This window comes from Spermophilus citellus (assembly GCF_964194105.1).
Source record: "Spermophilus citellus genome assembly, chromosome: 13".
NCBI classification, from domain to species: Eukaryota; Metazoa; Chordata; class Mammalia; order Rodentia; family Sciuridae; genus Spermophilus; species Spermophilus citellus.
Window position 1 is genome coordinate 99,775,246 of NC_138193.1, and position 23,794 is coordinate 99,799,039.

The 23,794-nt window shown below is 35.6% G+C and overlaps 1 protein-coding gene across 1 annotated transcript in view; it reads left to right on the plus strand.

The window, feature by feature from the left end:
• LOC308632606 (uncharacterized protein) overlaps positions 1–23,794 on the plus strand; it is a 476,997-nt gene that overhangs the window by 278,472 nt on the left and 174,731 nt on the right. The window lies entirely within an intron of this gene.

Below are 23,794 nucleotides of genomic sequence, written 5' to 3' on the forward strand. Positions count from 1 at the left end.
GGAGGAGAGCCCACTAGAAGCCACAACCCACCAGTAGTTTGCACTTTGGGGTTCAGGTGTACATACATGTGCATTTGCACACCCAGGCCTCACCATCCTCCCCAGTCCTACCATTCATTTTCAAAATTACCCAGGGTTAGGTCATCCAGGTGGGTGCCAAACTCCTTCCCCAGCAATGAAAGGGGAAGTAAGGGCTTAAGTAGCAATACACATACATGAATATCCATTCATAAAACAATGTAATTGGTGAGTCTTTAACACTCAAACATGAAGCTTCAGTTGCTAAAGATCTCAATCCAGAAGAATATCTGGGTACCTAGCATGTAACATGCATCCAACATTCACGATGGTGAGTAATTCTATGTGATGCTACTGTGATTTCATTACCTTCTAAAGTCCAAGTTTGATTCCTTTCAGCATTTAGCATCTATTGCAAACCCTAAAGTGTTAAAAGTTTGAGTTGTAGAATAAAACCATTACAAAATAAAAGTAATCAACAAACTCATACAGATCTCCTAAACCAATGATTCACACAGGATTTCACACAAAACTCCCATTAATGCTAATGAAATTGGGTAAGTTACAGGCTGAAACTCTCCCATACATTGATAGGTGAATAGTTCCCTGAGGTACTTACTTAGATGAGGGAACTTAATTTTCTCTCCACTAATCCTCTCTGGATGAAAAATAAGAAATCATGCTTCACAAATTAGATTTCTTTTTAAAACTAGATGGCACACATTCAGAATCATTGGAGTGGAATGATCAGAAGCCATGCTGGGATATTGACCAGGTTGTTTTTTGACCAGTCAGGCCTCATCTTACATTCACATAGGTACCAGTCTGCCAAAATCATAAGAAGTCAGATTTTCCTGTGGCTTGGAAAGTAACCTATTTAAGTCCATTAGCTCTTACTTCTTCAAGATTCTAGGGGAAAAAAAATGTGCAATTATGTGCACGAGCTAGTTGAAAAGAAATAGGAATTCCTGATTGCCTTGGTATGAATCAAAGAGTTCAGTCACTGATTTAATTAGTTGCCTAGGGAAGGAAAGATCATGAAATGTTGAGCTAGAGCCCAGGTAAGGTTATTCCAAGGCTTATACTATGTGCTAGTGTAGGTGTAATTCCGTTTTTGAGACAGATGTACTTTCTGTGGAATGTGGCAACTTTCAACAGCATGTCAGGGTTTTAACTTGATAATATCATTCTAACAATATAATTTGGTCAAGTACATTGCTTTATGAATGCAAAACACATTTTCTATTACCTTTCTTCTTTATTACAACTTTCTAGTACATGGGCAGAGCATGCCTACTGTGCCATTTTACAGTTGACAAAGTGAGACTCAATAATTTACCCCAGAAGAAAGATAGGAGGCCCACAGTAAAACACATTAAATCAAACAAAATGTAAATAAAAACCATATGCAGATTTGGGTCCTAAATTGATGATGATAATTATGACAGAGAAAGGTTGATAAATCTCATTTAGGCTAGCATTTTCTCTGGTACATCTGACATAATCGAGTGTTAAGATGTGAATTTTCTGATGATCATCACCTAGGATCTTAATGTCAGAAGAATTTTAGTGTCTTGCATTTTGATTAGTGATATTTAGAAAATATATTAACAAGGGATAGCTCCCCAAATACCAAAATATGTCTGATTAAATTATGCATGAACATGTAAATAGTTATTATTATGCACTGCTCTTGGAGAAGTATCTGATGTTTCTTATTTTGACTAACACCCAAATTACATTTAAGCATCAGCAGACACATTTTGGCTAATTATGTGGCTTTAAACAAACAAAAGAAAAATTTTCTAATTTATTAGACACTAAGAATCACTGCCATTGCATATGGTGTTTTAAATGTGACTTGTTTAAAATCCATAATTATAGTTGGAAGTGTCTCAGGAATGGATAGAATGAGTAAAGTGAAAATCAGCAAAGGAACCAGACCCACAATGTCAGCCTCTCTGACCTCGTTGACATCTGTATGACAAAGAACATAAACTTTACAATTGCAGATGACACATTTTTTTTTCTAGTACACACATACCATTCACCAAGATAAACCTTAATCTGGGACACAAAATTTAAAAATATTTGGAAGAATAAAATTATATAATATTTACAGATCATGATGAAATGAAACTAGAAATCAATAGCAAGCAGTTTAAAATATCCCCAAATACTTGGACTTTTCATACACAATTTAAATAACCCATGTATCAAAGAAGAAAGAAAAGGAAATTAGGAAAGAGTTTGAATTAAATAAAAGGCAAAAATCAACATATAAATATTTATGCGAAACAGTTTAAATAGCACCAAATAAATTATAACATTGAAAAGAAGGAAATGCTTCAAATAAATCTTTGGAGATTCAACCTTAGATACTAGAAAAAGAAGATTAAATTAAATTCAAAACAAGATGGAGAAAGGGAATAATAAAGATAAGATCAGAAATTAGTGATATTGAAAATACAAAGAAAAAAGAGAAATCAATAAAAACCAAACTGGTTCTTTGAAAAGATAATAAATAATTTTTTAATAATAAAATTGATAAGTCTCTGGAGAGACTTATTATGAAAAAGAAAAAAATGAAGCACAACTAGAAATTAATAGTGAATTTTTACAGTGTTGTTTTGTTTCTATACTTCAGTCTAATATTTTTATAACATCAAGATTATACATTGGTACTTGCATTTCAATCTATTAGTATTTAAAATATGCACACTAGTTTCCATACTTTTTTTTTCTGTTATTCTCCCTTAACAGAATTTTTATTTTAAACAACTTGCTTTTGTTTTCAGATGTGTTCTAGGGCATTCAAGAGAAGCTTCTGGATATGAAATAGAACTAAGACTCATTTCCCATCCCTCGAATTTGGCAAATCCATTGGGCTACTTTTTGTTTTCTTTTATTCAAATCTTAGGAATTTGAATACGCCTTATTAAACATATGAGTTCTTACATGCCATGCTTATTGGCAGGAGGTCTGAAATGATCAAATTACATTTTGCATCTTGTTTCTGGGCTTTGTGTACTGGTGGTCAATCAATAGTATAAAATAAAAATGCTTTCTAACATAAGCATTAAATATTCATTAAATGATTAATTCCCCAATAGATTTGAGAAAAAATAAAGATAGTTTTTATTATTAGAAGAGATAATAATAACATGATAAGCTCTAATGTATTGAACACTTATATGTGCCAGTGTGCTAAGCAATTTTCATTCATTACTTAAATTAATCCTTATAACATCATTAAGACATAAGTACAATTCTCATTGTAGCATAAGGATATGATGCTAAAGACTGAGACATATTTTGCTATATAAATTAGTAAGTCTTATAAGGAGGGCAAAAAAATAACCGAGTATTCACAGTGGGTATTGGGAAATTTATACATTCAAATTAGCATTGTAGGTGGGAATTTAAATTTATAGAACCATTGCATTAAGTGATTTTTAACAGATATTAATTAAACTTTTGTATTTTGGTGGCATATATACAAGTCTAGGAACATACTCTAAAAGAATAATATGAGCTATAGGAAAACATTGTGTGTTGATACTACTTTGAGAAATAGTCACAACAGTAATTTAGTAATTTACTGTTAAATAAAATGAAATATAGCTATATGAAAAATTAAATATTACACACACACACACATACAAACACACATGTGCGTGTGTAACAATGAATTCAGCTCTGATTATTCATTGTCTAAAACTATGTTTAAAGCATGATGTACAGACCAGGGAACAAATGACCAAACTTAATTTCTCACATTTCCCATCATTTACCTTATCCTCTTGCATCAGTGATTTGTGTATAGTGCCCCAAAGGAATCTGAAACAGTGTTCTGATTCCCGAATTTCTTTTTTCTGGAATGACTTCATCCTCCTGTCTTGGGTTAGTCCAACTTATTGTTTAAGATAAAACCAAGGAATTTTCTTTATGAAAAACCTTTTTCTGCCTCCTTCCAAGTGCATGGAGGGTTCCTCCTAATCTTTCTATCTGACATATTGTTTTAAAATGGTCTCTTCTCAGGCTGCTGCCTAAACTGAATTCAGCGGCTGTTTTGTCTCCTCTTCATATTCTCAGGGCCTAACAAGAGATGGGAATGTAGGTGGCATCATGAGCTTCCCAGGAGCTGAACATATGTGATCTGAAGTACAACCAGTGTTTAAATTAAGATAGTATGATTTTTTTTATGGCACTGTGATTCCTTTTCCTCAGTTTCCTTGAATTTTATATGACTGATATTGTTTTCATAGTGATCATAACATATGCATTCAGAAAAAATGAATCATAAAATCAATACACAGAAATAGCTATTTAGATTTCTGTCAATACCACTGTCCAACTAGCAAACTTTAATACTACCTATAGAAATAATTATGATGGATTTCATGAAAACTCTAAAATGTTAATTTGAAATCTGGGATTAAAATGGAAGAAAATTTACATTAAAAAAACAATATGGGTCTACTTTTTTTTTTTTGGTGGTGTTGGGGATTGAACCCAGGGCCTTGTGCATATAAGACAAACACTCTACTAACTGAGCTATATCCCTAAACCTCTACTCTCAGATTTCATTCTCACTCTAGTTAGAATGGCAGTTATTAAGAATACAAGCAACAAAAAGTGTTGGCAAGGATGTGTGGAAAAAGGCACACTCATACTTTGCTGGTGGGACTGCAAATTGGTGCAACCAATCTGGAAAGCAGTTATGGAGATTCCTTAGAAAACTTGCAATAGAACCACCATTTGACCCAGCTATCCCACTTCTTGGTATATACCCAAAGGACTTAAAAACAGCACACTATAGTGACTTCAATGTTTACAGCAGCACTATTCACAATCGCTAAACTGTGGAACCAATCTAGATGCCCTTCAATAGATGAATGGATAAAGAAACTGCCACACACACACACACACACACACACACAGAGTCATATAATGGAATGTTACTCAGCATTAAAAGAGAATAAAATTATGGCATTTTCAGGTAAATGAATGGAGGTGGAGAATATCATGCTAAGTAAGCCAATCCCCAAAACCAAAGGCTGAATATTCTCTCTGATAAGTAGATGCTGATCCATAAAGGAAAGGGAGTGGTATGTGGGAAAATGGAGAAAGTTTGATTGGGAGGGAGGGACGTCAGGGGGAGGCATGGAGGAGGAAAGATGGTGGGAAGAGATGAACATCATTATCCTAGGTACATGTATGACTGCACATGTGGTAGAACTCTACATCGTGTACAACCAGAGAAATCAAAAGTTGTGCTCCATTTATGTACAATGAATTGCAAAGCTTTATGCTGTCATGAATAACTGATTCTAACTAATAAAAAGCAATAACGTTTGTCTGTAGAAGCCAACTTCGATGTCATTAGAAAGTACATTAAAATATCAAACCTGAAAATCACTTAGTCAAACCAAAATTCTAATTATAGTTACAAAAAAGTGGGTATAACTGAGATTAAACTCACACAGTGAATAATAGGAGATAGCTGTTCTAAAAGCCAAAACTAAGGAGATGCTGAACTAATATAGATATTGTAGGTATTGACCTGGGAAGAGGTCATTCCATAATCTTACAATTTGTGTATGCATCCTGCCCAACCACAGACAGGTAGCACTGTTTTGGATACCCGAGATAACTATAGTTTCTAGGAAGTCAGAAAGCAATAAAAGTTAAAAAAATAATTTTCAACTTCCTGATGACATTTATTTGAGCAAGCATTTCCTACAGCACAATGACAGAGACAGATGAGCAACTGTCTCTTTGGCTTGAGTGGAGACCCGATTTAGGGAATGTATACCCACTAATTGTTTGGCAGATATTAAAAAGGAAGAAAATCACAGAAACTGTGCCAGAATATTTAGCCACTCTGAAGTGATGTTTCTCTTTCAAAATACCAACAATAGGGTATCATGTGGTGCATTCAAATTTCTGGAGGCCAGATGTTTATTAAAACACTGTCATGACACCTAAACTCAAGGAACTCCTGAGAAGAGAGCCGAACAGTAAGCCACAGCACAAGAGGGAAAGAAGTTCAAGCACAGGCATGATAACTCAACACAGAACAGACCATCTTTCATCTTAAACACATATCCAGGAAGCGTAAAGGAAATGTCACAGGTAAGAGCAATCAAACTGAGAGAGAGCCAAAGACAGAGGCAGAGAGATGGAGGAGAGAGAACCCATGTTAAGAGGCTCTGTTAGAAAACAAAACAAAAGCAGACAAGCAGTGGAAGACCTAAGAATTGAAAGGGAAATGAAATCAGTAGTTTCCTGCCTCATCCATCTGCAGGAACTCAGACAGAACACTTTGGAGTCCAACAGACTGAAAATAAAATTGGGCAACTTCAGCAGAAACATATCCCCTCCATTTTTAAAATAATGAGAACAGTAACAGAAGCATGACTAGGAACCAAATAAATGGAAGAAACACCCAGGGAAATTACACAAGAGATGGTCTCATAGGCAGTGAAAGGGAATTTATTCATTGGAATGAAAATTCAGCATGGCTGGACCAGGCTACATGGTCAATGGTCTGGAAGAAATGGGTTGAGAAAAACGTGAGTCTGCTAATGATCACATTTGGTCAAGCAAGGGAAAGGATGCCGGAATGCTTGGGAAGACTGGATCTGGTTTTTGAAGAGATGTAATGAGACTGTTTAAATTCCTAAGCCTGGCACTCAGAGTTCTCACCATCTGCCCCCAGGAATCCTCCTGCAGTATCTCCTTTTTGATTTAATGGCATGGCTGCTCTGTCTCCACAGCTGCCCTTGAGAATGAGGCCAGACCCTGTACTGAGGTTGGAGAGGACCCTACCTCCTCCCCATCCTCTATCCTACCATCTCCTCTACAATCTCCCCCTTGTTCCCTTAGCTTTGGACACCCTTTACTGCCACCAATATGTGAAGTTCAGCCATCAAAATCATTTCTTTGTACATGTTATTGTTGCTGGGGAACTTTCTCTCCAGTTTCCCCTCACTCATAGTTCACCTTACCAGCAAGGTTCTCCCTGACTATACCTGCTTGCCCTGTGTTAATGTGTCACACCTTGTAAAACATATTGACATTTGGCATAAGCATGTATGATTGTTTGGTATATCAGCCCATTAAAAATATAAAATTCTGGAATGTGGTTTGTTCACCCTGAATCCTAAGCACCAGAAAGAGTGACTACTACATATTAGGAATTTAGTAAATATTCATTTGACTAAGGAGTTGGTTGACAGAAGAGTAACCACTCCAGCCTTCAGGTAAAGATGAAGAAGAACAGGTGCATATTGAGGCCTGTGAGATGCCAACAAAGGTGCTAGGTATTTCTTATACATTATTTTTTATTGAATCCTGTCACCAAACCTAAGAGAGAATCATTATCATCCCCACTTTCAGATAGCAATTGTGACTTTTAAAAAATGAAATGATGTAACCAGTCCTATAATGACTAAGAAAAATAACTTGGTTTCAAATTTGATTCTGAATTCCATGTTCTACCCACTTTGGCATATTGACCCCTCTTTGTTCTGATAATTGATTTCCATAATAGATTCATTTTCCAAGATCTTTTGTGAAGCAGACTAAATGACCTTCTTTGAGTGACATACTATTCTGATCATCAATTAGACTTTTTAAGAGAACATACACTCATATGTGACTTAACAATGAGAATACATCATGAGAAATGTATAACTTTTATATAAACCTAGATTTTTTTCCTTATTCATATCTAGGTCATATGGTATAGAACATCTTATATGTGAAATGTTTATGATCAAAATGTTATGCATTACACACCTATAGGTAGGCAAGAAATGCCAGCTATCACTTAATACATGTATTTTATTTCTGTCACTAAGTGATAAGACATTTTTGGTCAACAGCACTGTCCTTTTCTTCTTTACCTGCCCTAATCAGTCCCTGTCTCTCTCTATAACCTGCTCTGCTGTACCCTCTTCCTTCCAGTGTCCCTGATCCCTGTACCTCTGCTCCCCACACGCCCTGCTCTGCACCCCCATCCCTCCTGCATCTTTATGTACTTGCCCTAATTTGGCAACGATTCTCTACACATTGAGATAAGCTTGATAATAGCTCAGCATAAAAACAGGTTAAATTATAGTAAATAGCTTCATTTTTTCAAATTCACGTTTATTACTTTTATCATCTTAGCTGGAAGAATGAGTAAGATAGCACAATTATTATGAGTGGTAGTTTCAGTCTCTTCATTTCCCAATGCTTGGTGACCACAGCCTCATTAAAGTCTCCAGGGTCATCTTCCTCTGAGCAACAATTTGTATAGAAGTCACAAGCATGTGTTCTGTAGCAAGAAGTCCTAGATTCACCATATGACTTTTCCTAGCTGGTGACATAATTAATTCACATATCTAATCCTAGTCTCTGTCTCTAAAAAGGGATAATTATAATGACTGTTTCAAAAGATTCTTGTAAGGAATTGGGAACATAAGATATGCAAATTTATTTTTAAAATGTCAGGCCATTGAAAGCATTAAATTGTCACACTCCTCAAAAACTAGTGGAAGTATCACCCCAAGCTTTCAGGAGGATTTGCACCTATACCGTACAGAGAACTTCTGTCTTTTCTTAGAAGACAATACAGAACTGTTTCAAAGACTCTCAAGACCACTTAAATGTTTGTTTGTTTGTTTGTTTATATTATTCAGTGGCACCTTTTGATCAGGGGAGAAATACACTATTATTTTTCAAAATGTTTGATAATACCAAGAGTCAACATGATGAAACCTTTTTTCGTTCTGAGAGATGCCATGATACTCCAAGTTCTCTTAGTTTGCTGCATTTACTTTCAAGTATAAACTTTCAATTATAAACTATATTAAGGACTCCTCCTTCATTAAGAGATTTAATTACTATGATATTGATAATTTCTCAAAATGATAGTTGCCACTAGTAATCACAAATAACTGGATCTCTCTTCCTCCTTGCCTATGTACAGTCTGAAAATCCCACTCCTTTGCAGTTAGGCAGGATGATGTAACAATTAATGAAATGTTGGCAAAAATAATATCTTCATGGCTGATGCAGTGAAGAGCCCTGCAAGTCTTCCTCTGCCACAGCGGTGATAGACAAGGCTCGTAGCACCATGCCAGGGCCACAGGATGGAAGTGGCACTGACCTATTGAGTGGAGAGCAAGTGACTGGAATGACTTCCAGTTTTGCAATAATCTTTATATAAATGCAAAGTGATTACACTTTTGTTGTAATATGACAGTCCTATTAAAGTGTTTTGTTATTACAATATAGTCTAACCAGCATGTGCAGGAAAGAATTTATTCATCAGGCCTGAGTAGCTTAAAACTTTGCACATTCCTAAAGGGCTAGTTTTCTTGACTGGCCTTTGATGGGCTCCTAGGATTTAAATGCTTGCCATGTACTAACAGATGAGTGTTTTGCATTGGAACCTTGAAGGAGGCTACACCAGTTTGTCTAGATGTACAAACAATGTGATTTATAGTGAACACCTGCTTTCTTTTTGGAGGTCTGTGCTTGGGATAAGTGCAGTGAACCGTGAAGGTATTAAGTGCTTAGGTGATGAGCCTCCAGAATAAACCTGAGACTCTGGAGCTAAGCAAGCTTTTCCCAGCAGATAGGAGAGCACTTGTGTTGCCATAGTTCACCACAGCAGGAGAAAAGAAGTGCATCTGGAGTGATTGCATTGGGAGACAACTCTTGGGAGCTTCCTCCAGATTTTGCCTGGTGCACCATTTTCTGGCTTTACTTTGTAAAACTTGCACTAATAATCCATAACAATAAGTGACTACTGTGTTCTTCGAGTTCTTTTAGTCAACCACCAAACAAGGTGTATTTGAATGGACCATAGAGATATTTCACTAATACAGAAAACTAGTCCTGGAAGTGGGCTGCTACCATGACAAAACCTAAAAGTTGTGGCACTGTTGTTATGAGGATGAATAAAGGTGTATTAAGAATTGTAATGCAAAAACAAAAATGAGAGCTCATGTATAATGGCATAATTTGGTGTGAACATACTTTATATACAGATATGAAAAATTGTGCTGTGAAGAGATAATTATGATTATAATGCATTCCACTATTGTCATGCATGTAGGAAATAAAAATTTAAAAAAGAAAAGTTTAAAATAATAAAGTTCCTATGGAGTAGGTTATGAAGCAAAAAACAAACAAACAAACAAACAAACAAACAAAGGGATTCGCATTATGAGTGATATCACTTTTGTTATTCCTCATAGGGTGATAAAACTCACCTGGAGAAATTTGAGGATTGGGTTCTGTAGATTATGAACCTGTCCTCTAGATTTGGGACTCCAGAGAAAAAGACTGGAAAACATATTTGAGTGTTATATTTTTAATGAAATTGATCATATTTTATAGGGCATTTTGAGAAAGTGCTGAGCTCAGCAAAGAATTAACTATGAAACAGAATAAAGGAGCTACATACATTCCAAGACTTTCAATATTGGTGAAGCTGACTGCTTTTTGATTCCAAATTAATTAATTATAAGAAATGAATATAATAAAGACTTTGAAAGTCAAAAGCCTGTAAAGACTCAGCCATGCAAAAAATGATTAGATTAAGGAACTTCCCACCTTTTGTTAAAACTTCTCAAAAGAATTAAGTACCTTAAAACAAAAATCAGATTAAAAATCCCCAATACATTAATATCCATATTTAAAATATTTTGAGGTAAAGATAAGATTTATGGTGTCGCCTTTTCATCTAGAATTCAACATAGATTTTGGAAGCTGACTAAAAGGAGTAAGGTGACCAAAACATTAATAAAATCAAAGAAACATCCTGGATAGGAACATGTAAAGAATATCTTTAAAGCAAACACAAGTACGGCTCCTGGTACATAAACCCGAAGTGATTCAAGTATATAAAAGTCCTATTGTGTTTTGTTGTTTAAAAAAATATTATTGTGTTGCTAAAGATTCTAGTCTAAAAAAAGACTGTGATTCTCCAAGAGTATAAATGTTCTTTGTGTTTAATGGAAATATAGATTATGTTCACCCACCCAAGAAACACTGCTATCAATTTCTGAAATAATCTTTTCTACCCAGGACTAAAAAGACAATAGAAATAAAGGGGAAACATAACAGATTGGTATCAGAGAGGGTTTCAACCCAAGTTTCATTATAGGATAGCTATGGAACACTGGGCAATTTAAACACAAATGACAGCAATGCTATTTCAAAGAGCCATTGTGAGGATTAAATGCATATACTTGCTTGGTATAATTTCTGTCACATAGAAAACATCCAAAAGATGTTAACATTTAGGATCAAAATGATCCTTTGGCCTCCATGCTTCTGCAGGAAAGTAGTGACTTGAAAACCTGTTACAGTCCCCATCAAGAACATATTTCCCAATGCTTCACGATGGCACATAGAGACTAATAAAGTTTGTGGAGAGGATGGAGATAAGAAGCTACTGAAGACAATGGAAAAGGGATTTTTGGAGAAGAATAAGAGCCTCATGAAAGTTTGTTCTGCACTCTGAGGATGGTCTGCTTACAAAATGTCCACCCAAACAGATTACAGAGTTTCTAAAGATGCTTGTATCTCTCATTCTCCTTCCAGGATGAAGATGTCCATTGCAATCGCCTCAAGCCTTATTCTACTACTACGTACTAAGTCGCATGAGGTTGAATGGAAGATTGTCTCTAGGGTGCGTAGGTTCCACTTCAAGAGAAGCCTTAACCAGATTTAATGAGAGACCACTGCTCACCAGTTCAACATCAGTGCTGTAACTGAATAAGTTTTAGGTGGTTTTCTTAGCAAAGGGTTGGAGTGTGTTTTGCAAGAAAACGAAAGTTAACATATTGGCAATGAAGAACGTGTGGCAAACTTTTCCATTGCTCACGGTACCCAATTCTTCTTTCCATCCTTTGCCTACAGGAAATGAACTTCCCAATGTCTTTACAGTAAGATGCTGCCATATGGCTAAGTTATGGAAATCAAATGCATTCTTTTTAAAAACATTTGTTTTAATTAGTTATACATGACAGTAGAATGCATTTATGTACTTTGATATATCATACATAGATGGGATATAAATTTCTCATTTTTTCTGAGTGTACATGTTGTAGAATCATACTGGTCATGCAGTCACATGTATACATAGAGTAATAATGTCTGTTTCATGCATTCTTTTCAAGTACAGGCAGTGAAAAGAACCTTGGAATTTCCCATTCTCATGATGCCACCAATATAGCTTTTATAAAGGTCCCTCGTGTCGAGAGGACCAAGTCCCAAGAACACAGCATTGCTGGATGGAGCTCAGCTAGACCCAAAAGAGAGCTGCCCTGGACCCAAAGGAAACATTTTTATAAGCATGAAATTACCATTGTGAACACTTATATTCTGTTGACAGGAAGGTACATTGGTACATACTACTCTGTGTTTATCCAGAGAAAATTAAATAATTATATCAGAGAGATAGCTGCACTCCCATGTCTTTTGTAGCAATAGTCACAACAGCCAAGCTATAACTTAAGTGTCTGTAAATGGATAAATGGATAAGTAAAATGTAGTATATAGGTATATATATTCTAATTGTTTCCAAATGTGTGTCTACAGAAAAATGCACTATATATGCATTTTTATTTGGCCTTAAAAAAAGAAAGAAATCCTGTCATTTGTGACAATATATATGGACCTAGTGGATTTCATGTTAAATGAAATAAGCTAAGCATGGAAAAACAAATACTGCATAATCTCACATTTAGAATATAAAATAGTTGAACTTGGAAGCAGAAAGTACAATGGTTGTTTCAGGGCTGGTTGAGGAAGGAAGTTTAAGAAGAGATGTTTTTCAAAGAATACAAAACTTTAATAAGATAGAAGGAGTAAGTTTAAGAGACCTATTGTATAACATGGAATACAGCTAATAATAATATAGATCATTCTTAAAAGTAGGTGAGAATGAATTTGGAGTTTTCATTACAAAATATTATGTAAGGTAATGAATATGTTAATTAGTTCAATTTACCCTTTCTATAATATAGGTATATTACAATACATCAAGTTGCACAGGATAAATATATGAAGTTTTTGCTAACCAAGTATGAATAAAAAATACCAAAGATGAATTAAACTATTTTTCTCAGTATGGCAAGGTGCTTATAATTGTTAATTTGTGCTCTGAATGGTAACTGCAGCTCAATTTATAAAATGGACAAAGGGATAGTTCATGAGAAGTTCTAAGTTTAGGAACCTTAGATTGTATAGAGTATTTTAAGTCATGAAAAATAATGTTTTTTCCCCTAAAACCAATAGAATCACATTGAATATTGATTGAGAGAGATGTAGCATATGTTTTGAAAACATTCTGGGATCTGTGCAGGTGAAAATAAAAATAAGAAAAATAGTGTTTATAGTTATTGTGGTTCTTGAAGAAAAAGATGACATGGTTTAGACTATAGTGGTAGTAGCACAGATAGAATGGAAAAAACAGGTTCCATCCATATATTGCACTCAGGCACAGCAAGACATGCCAATCATGCAAGGAAATGCACTGGAAACTTTTTTCTCTGGAAGAAAATGTAATTTTTGAGAAAGTCAAGAGACTATACAAACTTTTCTGTATTTGCAAAGCTAGAAATTTGCAAAGGTCTTGGGATTTATCCCTTGTAAATGTCAAGGGTCTTATGATATCTGCCTATCATAGAAAACTTGAAAAATACAGATGTACCCAAATGTCACTTAGAAGTGGATATGAATTGTATCTATGCCACGATTACATTGTTTAAGCATTTGCAGTTTCATCTCCTCAGGATTCTCCACTGAGAATAAGCAAGAGCATACATACATCCCTCCAAGTGTTTTCAAGTTTTTTTTTTCTTGGAATACACAAAAGGGTCCTTTCTGCAGACTTTAAAAATTGTTTTAATTCTTCTTCCTCTAATTTTGCCCTCACATTATTAAATTAACCTCTCTCCAACCACTCTTCCCCCTCCTCCCCCCGCCCCACAGACAAGAGCTGTTTAGTCTCAGGCCTGGTGCTTGTATCAGTTTTATCAGGTGAACACTAATATCCATGGCATGATATTTTCAAATGATAATTTAAATTCTTCATGGGATAAATCTCCTTTTTCACCTTTTCCACTTACATCTTGTCCCAACTCTCTCAAGAAAACAATTCAGTCACATTTGGAGCCTCCTATCTCTATTCATATTTCTGTGCCTAATTTTACAGACTGTAATTTTGCCTTCATTCACACTTTAACGACACTAATCAAGACCACCATCATCTCTTTCTGGGACTATTGGAATGGCCTCCCGAATAGAAGTCACTCCATCCAATCTAATTTACTTTACCATAATCAGCACACCTCGACACAAGCAGAATTCTATAACATGAAAATACTACTTTGCCTCCCTCTTCCCCTCAAGCAACTCCACTAAAATTTTGAAATCTTTCATTCATTCTCACTACTCTGAAGCTAGATGCCAAGTTTCTTTATTTGCCTCTGTATATATTTAGGACCTGTCAGTGTCTATCTCTACAGCCTTATCTCTTTGCTCTTACCCCCATAACATGGACTTCCTAGATTAATCAATATGAAAATCATGCAATCCCTCATTGTTTCAAGGGTCTCCTTTTTAGAGACTTCACATGTCTTTATAACCTTTTAATAGAAAGAATTTTTAAAACACCTTTTCTGTCCACATTATTTATGACTTTTTTTATTTTGGAGAGGGGGGATATCAGGGATTGAACTCAGGGACACTCAACCATTGAGCCACATCCCCAGCCCTATTTTGTATTTTATTTAGAAACAGGATCTCACTGAAATGCTTACCACCTCTTCATTGCTGAGGCTGGCTATGAAGTTATGAACCTCCTGTCTCAGCCTCCTGAGCCACTGGGATTACAGATATGCGCCACCACGCCTGGCTCCCTTTTATAAATCAGGTGCTGTTTTTTTAATGTATGGTTCCCAAAAGCCTTGCCTTACTTTGTTCTGTCACACATCACATTTACATTGCTATTGCTAGTTTTATCATCTACAGACCTTACTTGACTCCGAAGTCAGGGCATCTCTTCCCAGCACATAATAGGCCTCTAGCAAACATTTACCTACTTTTATTGTGATTTTTAGTTTCTGCTGTCAAGATTCCTCTCTTATCACCTGAATACAAGCCAAGTAGCTGTGTACATTATATGGAGAAGGCAAAATGATTTGCCTAGGAAAGTATTGACTATAAGTCTCCTCACTAAGTTTCTCTGTAACAATGGAAAAATATATACAGAGAATAACAACATTTTAAAAGATAAAAAATAACCTTATTATCTAATTAGTGTATTTATTCTAATGTTCCGTCTTTTAATTGGTATGTGGACAAATTGAAATCATAGTTTTCACAATTTTGGAGCTGTCAAAAGATAAAACAGAGCACATAGATAAATGATTATAATATTTGAAAGCATACTGAGTGTGATTCTCTGTAGAGTATTTTGTTTTTGTTTCTTTCATTCTTAGTATTGTCTGGCGAACCTTTCTCCATTGAATTAAATATTATTCCTAATTGCATTATAATATTCAAATTCATAATACACATTATTTATTTAGCCTTCACATTCAGTAACACATGTATTATTTCTATTTGTTCTTATTACAAATAATCCCCTAAAGATTATTTCTGTAAAAAATCCTTGCCTGAATCTGGAGGGTATATTAATCTTTCCCACTTCTATGATGATTTGCACCAGCATTTAGGGATCTTTTAGTGTACCTACACTGATTTCCACTGTCATGAGCCATTCCTACTTTTTGCCAATTCTTAGTAACATTGCCCAACTTGGTGAAGTATCATGCAAGCTATTGAGTTTAAAGACATCAACTCAGTGAGGCTGTGTGAATTGGAATAGTTACTTAGTTGCCTTGCCTTTGGTTTCTTTATTTTTTAATCATCCTGCTACCCATCCTAATGCATTCCTGTTTTTTTTAAAGCCTATATTTTTAGAACTATTGAAGTGCACAATACAAGTAAATTCATTTTGACAAATTATATTTTGCATATGTGTGTATAAAAATGAGTGATTAGTTTTATTTTACTTGAAATGATTCTATGTCCTCTGTATTACTTGGATTAAGTTCAGATTCCTGATTCATATACTGTTTATAGATCTTGTTCAGGGTCCTGGTAGATAAGGTTCTCCTCACTTTCAAGTTATGGCTAGAACCTCATTTTGTGTTTCTCCTGTCCCATATGAAATTCCCTTTCCAAGCTCTGCAAAATTTCAGGGCCCTTTCAGCATGTAGTATGGATATACCAGCTTGTTTCAATACTTGCAACATCATCTATCATTCACAACTTCCACTGGCAAATTAATGCACATCAAAGATTGAAAGACATTGCCAGATCCTCTTTCAAACAATTTTTAAAAGTTGTTCTGTGCATGTGTGTGTGTGTGTGTGTGTATAATGGAGTATATCAAGCAGAAAATATGATTTCTCAAAGTGTATGTGCATGTATGAGCATGCTTACACATATATGTCTATGGTCTTGTATGCATAAAAGCGTGTGTGCGGGAATATATAGCCAGAACAAAAATAAAATGCATTTTTCTAGACTTTCTTTATGGCAAAGCTTCTAGCCAGTGAAATTCTAGTTAGTGAAATAATAAAGACTTTGGTTCTGCTGAGGTTTTTCCTCTGGAGGCAAATGGATGACGGTTTACCTGAAAACCACTGCACCTGCCCTGCTCCATTGCTGTGTGACGCTGTCAGCTTCCTATCAGGAGATGATCTCACACAACAAGGTGCAGATGCATCACTGCATTATCCATAACAGTAGGTTGGAGAGGGAGAACAGATGCATATTATTGTAAGGAAAATTAACAACCAGTGTCTGATAGAGAAAGAATTGAAAATGACAGGCCAGTTTCAAGAGACCTTTTGTTTGGGCATGCGTTTTTCACCTAGAAATGGACACAATTATAGAAAATTAGAAATGAAGCTGGGCTTTATACAATGAAATGAGATAATTTCCCAGCCAAAACAAGTGGGCTCACGTTGAAAGGAAAGCCATTAAAATATACCTAAGCAGTAAGTTAATGGGGGAGAAATTCAATTTGAAAATGAGAGAACATTTTCAGATAGAAAGGGCAGGCAGTGGAACAGTGTGCTTAATGAGGTACAGTAGATATATTCAAGTTTAATCTAGATAATTTTAGATAATTACAGAAAAAGCTTAGGCTAGGATTTTTTTTCCCCTGCTTGCTCCCACCCTGTGCTTGATGCTAAGTATTTGACTGGACCAGGAAAGACAAAAAACAATACAGTATAATCCTGTTATCTGTTGTTTTGTATATAGTATTTGAGTCAAAAACTGAAAAGCTCAGAGGGGTTTTCTCTAGGTGGTACGTGTCAGCTCACTAAAAACTGCATCATTGCCAAGTAATGTTTTGACAAAATACATTCAGTGTTTTCATGGCTCCTCACCCTTCCACTTCTGTCCAGAGAAGTAGCTTAGCTTCTTGATTGCCCTTCTTTCTCTTTGCCCACAGACCATAAATAATAATAAATAATGCTGTAACAAGGCCATCCTCTTCTGGTCAAAGGCTACTTCCAGGCTATAATGGAATTTCCCAAGGATAAAAATTTCTACAAGTGATGCTACTATGTTAGTGGATGTTATGTAATGTTATGTTATTTGCATTTGTTCCAATAACATAATCATTTTTTCCTGAAATCTTCATCTGTTTTTTTTTTCTGCAGATATTTGGTGAATGTTCATTAGCTCTCTAACACCTTAGAAGATGATTTTTTCTCCCCATTCACTGCTAGGGCTTTGGGGTGAACTATGTCAAAGCTATAGAATGTGCAAAGCCAGAAACAAGAGTTGCACAGAAGCAAAATGCCTTGAATTCCTGTGTCTCTGTGTCTTCTCTGGCTTTAACTCTGTCAGGAAACACTTACTGTCATCATGCATGCTCAGGTGAATATCTCATAGATTCTATACCTTAGCCTTATTATATTTCTGATCTAGTCTATATGAAACAGCTGCAAAAGTACTACCATGAAAATCCATATTTGTTTGAATGCTAGAATATTCTGTTCCATAGAGAAAAATGTAGTGAAATAGTTAAGGATGCAGATTTAGGAGAGATAATAACCTGGATTTGGCTTCTTACTTTGAAACATACATACTGAGTATTAATGATCCAATTGACTTATTTATCAGCAAGGTTTAGTTTACTTACCCTTAAAACAGGTGTAATAATCTCATCCCATTCTCAGGTGGTAGGGAGGAATAAATGAAATAGTATGTGGGTTGCTTTTAAATATACACTCCTATTTCAGTCCGATTTTAGTTAATAGTTAACGACATAATTTTAATCACAACTATGAAAATAAACAAAAGCCTACCTCTTACTATTATTACAATAATTATTATAATTTCAAATCATCAGTATTTAGGGAAGCTACTAGCATACAAGTTTAGTCAAGCACTGAACACATATGTGAGGTATGTATTGACCTTCCTAGGATAACACAATTCAAACTTACCATTTCAGATAGCACAAACTTACCTTTCCACATTTGGTATACAGGTAAATTTCTAGATGTAGATATTGAAGTGATAACACCCTCATCTGGCACTTATGTCTAACACATGCATTCTAGAAAATCTCAGACTCCAATACCAGCTGGCAGTGACTCCCAAGGCACTTGTAATTGGTGAGTTTTTTTTTTTTTACTCCATGGGCATGAGGTAAGACAGAGCATCATGGCAGAAATGCCTGGCAAAGGAAAGCTGCTCAGTTCATGGAAACCAGGAAGCAGTGAGTGAGAGAGAAGAGAAGGGAGAAGCAAGGAAACAAGATTTGATCTCCAAGGGCACATCTGTAATGGCCCACCTCCTTCAGCTATGCCCAACCTTCCTATAGCTACTACCCAAAACAGTAGTCCTTCAAATTATTAATATATCAAAAGAGTTAATCCACTGACTGGGTAAACTCTTGACTGTGAGCCCCTATAAATATCAAAAGCAAGTTTCAAATATTCCATACACTGTGGCACAGAATAAAAATTCCCATTCTAGAGGGAGAAAGAGAGACATAGAAAGAAGGCATGGGGCCAAAGCAAGACCAAAATCCCAAAATCATTAGGTTCTATAATTCAAGTACAACATGTTGGTGAGATGTGAGCTCCAAAGGGCTGCAGCAGCCCTGTCCCTATAACTTTGCTGGTCACAGTGATCATTGTCTCTCTTTTCAGCTGGCCTTATCCAGAACCAGCATCTTTTCTCAGTAGGCATTCCACATCATGAACACCTCTTAATCTGGGGGGAGGGGTCCTCCACTGCAGTTTTGACTCTTTTCTGAAATCTTCATGCATCCTCTTTAATGCTACACACAGGGATTCTAACCCTGCTACACTGTGCCTGGCCTCCAAGGCCTTTTTTGAAATATTTCTGGAAGTTTCCAAGACCCCTTAACTATAGTATCCTGCATTCCTGCAGAACCAGTACCCCATTAACGATTTCAAAATCTGCTGCTGGCTCAAGTAATACTTGGCCCTCTTGGAACAAGGCTGCAGTGACCACTGTGTGCCTAGGGGGCTGAATATTTTGAACTGAATCTTGAAGAAGCAACTTTCTAGGCACCTTAGTGTGAGCAAGATTACCCAAAGTCCCTGATCAAAGAAGTATTCCCTTTTATATCTTGAGTCTCTATGGATATGGTATTGCTGATTCCTGAGATATCCTCAAGACATCTTTCCTTTTGTGTCTGTGAAAATTACTTAGCTTCACTTTAGTGAGCATAATCTCTTCAACAGTCACACCTTCCTTGGACCCAAATTTGCATGAACTTTTCTGTCCAAATTGCAAGGTTTTTGAACTTTCCTCTCTGAGATTTTTTTTCCCAATTTTCGAAATAAACCTATCTAGAAATTGCCAGTAACACCCATGCCATCACCTGAATGCTATGCTGCCTTGAATTTTAGACCATATCAACTAGTCTATCGCCTTTAAATTCAGGCTTACAGAAAGTCTCAGGACATGGGCAACATGTAGATAACTTCTTTAACAAAATATAATAAAAATATCCCCTAATCCAATTTCCAGTAGAGTTCTCATTCCCCTCTGAAATCTCATGAGCTCAGTCTTTACTGTCCACATTCCTAGTGGCATTCTGATTTTCTGTGCTCCCACCAAAATTGTCCATTAAGCTCTGCTTAAAGAATTGTAGGGTTTCTCCAGCCTGTATCTACAAATATTGTCAAACTCCTCTGCATCTCTGAGCATTTCCAAACTCCTTCTATAAATTGGTTCCATAGGCTTCTAAAGCATATGGTCAAATTAGTCACAGCTATCACTCCATTCCTGGTACCAGTTTCTGAAATAGTTGAGGTTTCATTTCTCTGGGTCTTACCATGAGGCAGAACATTATGGTGAAAGAACATGGTAGAGAAAAGCTGCTCAGTTCATTGCAACCCAAAAACAGAGTGAGGAAAGATGAACCATGGGGACAAAATATAATCCCCAAGGATAAACTACCAGTGACTCACCTCCCCCAACCACACTCTACTTCTTATTGTTACCATCAAGTATAGTAGTCATTTGGAATTATTAGTTAATCAAATGAATTAATATACTGATTAGGTTACAGCTTCCATAATCAAGTCACAAGCATTTAGGAACACTTCATATCAAATTATAACACAAAATTGAAACTGTGTACCCAATGACTACTTCACAGACTATGTCAACGTGTTTATCTCACTAATAATTCTGTGTTAATATTGGGGCTTTTCTTGAATAATATAAAAGAGTTAATAGAAATAAAAATTAATCTCTCTATATATTTTGATAGTGAAGACATCCTCATCCCTTTAGGGTAATGAGCCTCTATTCTAGTTTTTATCATTACTGACATATTTCTATAATGGTATTTATCTCATTTCCTACCATTTTATTTATGGAAACTCAGTAAAAGATCTGGAAATCTAAAAAGTTGCATGACACTTCTGCTAGTCCAAATAAAGAAGATGCTATTAAGTTCAGTTTACATTCATGCTATAACAATCTTTCCATCTAGTAAACAAAAATAAAACAATATTTATGTGTTCAGAATAGTTGCTTTCTCTATATTTCTCCATGGCTTGATTTCTTGCAAATAGAGACATTAGCAAAGAATTAGAAGCATAGAGTAGATTAAAGAAAACTTCTGTCTATATTGACCATTATGAATAGCTTCAGAATCACAGATCTGCCTTGGGTCCTGCAGGAAAGAATAATGAATTTATCTTTTAATGGATTATGAAAATTTTTAAAAAGTCCACACAAGAAGGAAGTCTTTAGATAGATCTTGCTTCCTTCATTGGTGAGGCTTGCAGTTTTAGTTGGGAGTCCTCATATCCATACATTGGATTTACTGAGCAGTACACCTTAAGAAGTATTGTGAAATATAAAGTTGCATGCAGATAAATTTGAAGAGGACAGAGTATATGGTATATTATTTCCATGACTTTCTCTAATACTTTTTTAATATACAGCTTAGAATAACTTCAGTTCATAATTGACCCTCTGTATTGATGGACTCCATATCCATATAGTCAACGAACCACAGATCAACTATATCCACAGAACAATTCCATGTGTATTGTATTCTAAGTGTGTTAGCTTTTTTTATTATGGTAGACAGAACCTTGACATATACAACTGAAAAGAGGAACACTTTGTTTTATCTCATAGTTTTATGAGTTTTATCTAGGAGTTTTATCTCATAGTTTCAGACCAATCAGTCCATTGTCAGCCAGTCATTGTTTGGGCCTGAAAATTATTCAGTTCCTGGCAGCCAGGAAAGGGGTGGGGGTGAGAAGAGAAACAGATAAGAGAGAGAAGAAGGAGCCAAGAACAAGATGAAGTTCCCAAGGTCATGGCCCTACTGACCTAGTTTCTCCAATCCTGCTCCATCTGTTGACAGTTTCTACCAACTCCCAATAGTCCAGTCAGTTACCAATGGAATAATCCTCTAATGAACTCAGAGGCTCTCATAATCCAGTCACTCCCTAAAGGCCTGACCTCTGGACCTTGAGACATTGAGGACCAAGTCTTCAGCACATGAGTCTTTGCGGCTACTTCACAGCTAAACCATGACACCAAGAGTTAACTGCCTTTAAGGTTTAGATTGGGCAAGAGGAGAATGTTTTTATTGTTAATGTTACCATAAAATGTTATCAGGGCTGATAATAGAATAATATATTGAAGATGATAGAGACCAAACTAAAGTAGTTCTCCTGTATAGGGCTAAATTAGGAAAACTATGAAAATATGTTATCTTAAAGCCACAGAATACATACTAAGTGCTTGTGAAACACTTCATTCCTGAATATTGTGATAATTATAATAACAGGTTATATATACAGTTTGAACAAATATAATAGGGAAGACTAGAAGTACTAGTGTCAAATGCTTAAATTGTTGTTTCAAGGTAAATTGATCATTATAGGTAGAGACAAAGGTATTAACTGTTCTATAAGGGAATGCACCACAATAATTTAATGAAATAAGTCAATGCAAAATGTAGAATGTATATGAACTTGGGGGAAGACAGGCAGATCTCCATATAATTCAGACTGGGGCTAGATTTTGGGGTGAGAGAAGAATAATGGTTAATGAAATATATAAAAAGACCATTCAATGGAGAAAATTAAGCAGAGTTGCTTTCTCAACCATCTAAACAATAAACACATTTATACATCAAAAGACTCCAAAGAATGCGATAAATGCAGCACCTAAGTTAAGAGAACAGACAGAATTAGGTTGATAGATGTTTAGGATACCAAGAAATTGAAGACACCCAAATATGACTGAATGAGGTCAAACATTTGGAGAGCAAATAACTAGCATTGTCCAAATTATGAATCAATGTATTTTTCCAGTAGGATTACCTGTCATCGATATAAACACTCTGCTGTCAGGAGAAAGCAGCATCGGCAGAAATGTTTTAGACACAGAGTAGAGAAAGAAAAACTTGATAATAGAAATATCAGGTACTTGGTTGCTCTAAAGGATAGCAGGACAGTGATAGGGTGGAATTATCCCCCACTCTGGAGCTTTGCTAGGGCGAGATTATTGGCAACTAAAAGAATCTTTAGAGATTAATTTGTGAGTCTCTGTCCTCAATTAGTGTGATTACATCTACCCTCTGGAGAGGCAGAGCACACAGGCCCTCTTCTGCTTTCTTTTTCTTATTATTTATTCTTCCTCCTCCTATTCCCCTTTCCTTCCCAATTTCTTTTATCATCTGCTTTCCTCGTCTGCCACCATTTCTCTTCTTCTTTGTCTTCTCTCCTTACAAAGGAACTCAGAAAGGTGCGACTTCTTATTTTCCAGGAAGAAATATACTGATATAAGAAATGATGACAGGGGATTTTGATGTAACATTTTCTTTTTAAGATTGACTTGAAAATTGCATATTTTCATTTAATATCTTAGACTTTGAACATAATTTTATTCTGGAAAATATGATAATGAAAACCGATTTATATTCATATTGTGCCATATCTTTATTGGCCATTTGATCCTATTACTGACTCTCTGATAGTCTCTTTTGGACAAAGTGGCTTAAAATAATCTAAAATGGGAAATAAGAAAGATTCTACCATCATTACAGTATGGATCTTGGGTAGACTTGACTAATGTACTGTTCTTATAATCTATTTTGGACTTTTAGGGACAAATTCTATATCATCCAGTAGTACTTCCAGAAAGATAATTAACTATTTTGTTT